The sequence below is a fragment of the Xenopus laevis genome, chromosome 2S (assembly GCF_017654675.1).
Source record: "Xenopus laevis strain J_2021 chromosome 2S, Xenopus_laevis_v10.1, whole genome shotgun sequence".
Lineage (NCBI taxonomy): Eukaryota > Metazoa > Chordata > Amphibia > Anura > Pipidae > Xenopus > Xenopus laevis.
Genome location: NC_054374.1, coordinates 133,621,033 through 133,623,401, shown reverse-complemented (window position 1 = coordinate 133,623,401; position 2,369 = coordinate 133,621,033).

The following is a 2,369-nucleotide window of genomic DNA, read 5'->3' as shown; positions in this document are numbered from 1 at the left end:
TTTATTCCCTATTAATAACATTGGGATCACTGACCTTCCTATATATTTATCTTTATTTCCTATTAATAACATTGGGATCACTGGCTTTCCTATATATTTATCTTTATTCCCTATTAATAACATTGGGATCACTGGCCTTCCTATATAATTATCTTTATTCCCTATTAATAACATTGGGATCACTGGCCTTCCTATATATTTATCTTTATTCCCTATTAATAACATTGGGATCACTGACCTTCCTATATATTTATCTTTATTCCCTATTAATAACATTGGGATCACTGGCCTTCCTATATATTTATCTTTATTCCCTATTAATAACATTGGGATCACTGGCCTTCCTATATATTTATCTTTATTCCCTATTAATAACATTGGGATCACTGACCTTCCTATATATTTATCTTTATTCCTTATTAATAACATTGGGATCACTGGCCTTCCTATATATTTATCTTTATTCCCTATTAATAACATTGGGATCACTGACCTTCCTATATATTTATCTTTATTCCCTATTAATAACATTGGGATCACTGACCTTCCTATATATTTATCTTTATTCCCTATTAATAACATTGGGATCACTGACCTTCCTATATATTTATCTTTATTCCCTATTAATAACATTGGGATCACTGGCCTTCCTATATATTTATCTTATTCCCTATTAATAACATTGGGATCACTGACCTTCCTATATATTATCTTTATTCCCTATTAATAACATTGGGATCACTGGCCTTCCTATATATTTATCTTTATTCCCTATTAATAACATTGGGATCACTGGCCTTCCTATATATTTATCTTTATTCCCTATTAATAACATTGGGATCACTGACCTTCCTATATATTTATCTTTATTCCCTATTAATAACATTGGGATCACTGACCTTCCTATATATTTATCTTTATTCCCTATTAATAACATTGGGATCACTGACCTTCCTATATATTTATCTTTATTCCCTATTAATAACATTGGGATCACTGACCTTCCTATATATTTATCTTTATTCCCTATTAATAACATTGGGATCACTGGCCTTCCTATATATTTATCTTTATTCCCTATTAATAACATTGGGATCACTGGCCTTCCTATATATTTAGCTTTATTCCCTATTAATAACATTGGGATCACTGACCTTCCTATATATTTAGCTTTATTCCCTATTAATAACATTGGGATCACTGACCTTCCTATATATTTAGCTTTATTCCCTATTAATAACATTGGGATCACTGACCTTCCTATATATTTAGCTTTATTCCCTATTAATAACAGACAACCCTATGTGTGGCTTGTGGCTAATGCCAGAGGGGCTGCTGTAAGTTGCCATAGAGACTCACTATTTATTGAGCTGGTGGGGGGCTGCTCGGGCCTCTGTGTATTGGAATTCCAGTCTGGACCTGCCTGTAAGTGACAGTTTGTCTGGGTCCCTGGGGGATACAGGAGAGCAGTGGGGTACAAGGTTGGACACTGGATTCACTAGAATAAACGAGGGGGGCAGCTTTCCCCCAGCACTTAATTGGTGTGACCCCTAGATGGTTCACTTATAATTAACTTCTAATATGTTATTGAATGGCCAATTCTAAGCACTGTTTTAATTGGTCGTCATTATTTTTTTTATAGTTTTTTTTAAAATGATTTGCCTTTCTCTTCTGACTCTTCCCAGTTTTCAAATAGGGGTCACTGACCCCATGTAAAAACAAATGCCGTGTAAGGCTACAAATGTATTGTTATTGTTACTTTTTATTCTTCATCTTTCCAGTCAGTCACATTCCAGTCACTTGTTCAAATCAATGCATGGTTGCTAGGATAATTTGGACCCTAGCAACCAGATGGCTGGCGTCACAAATAGTAAAAAATGAAAACCAATTGCAAATTGTCTCAGAATATCCCTCTCTACGTCGGTCTAACAGTTAATTTAAAGGTGAACAACCCCTTTACTACAGTAGTTTATGCAGGTGTAAGTCAGTAGCCTGGGAAGCCAGAATGAGGGTTTGGGCCAGTTGTGTGATGGGTGGGACTGACATTATCACTGGACTCAGACCCAGTAACTAGACAATCTCTGTGGCATCTCACAGCAGCCCCTGAATCTACAGTCAGTCATCGGAATCTACCCCACGACTCTATGAAGGGGTAATTGGTAATTTAGGGTAATTATCACTCGTTACAGAAGTAGAAGGTGCAGTTGGAAAGCTCAGGTTGCCATGGAAACAAACAAGTTCTATATTTGCCCCCAAGAAATGCCTAATAAGTGAAAAAGCACCAAATGTTAACGAGCCTCCTGGCAGTTAAAGGGGCAGTAAACCCCCTGTGCAACAAATAGGACTAAACATCACTATTGCCTATTGGC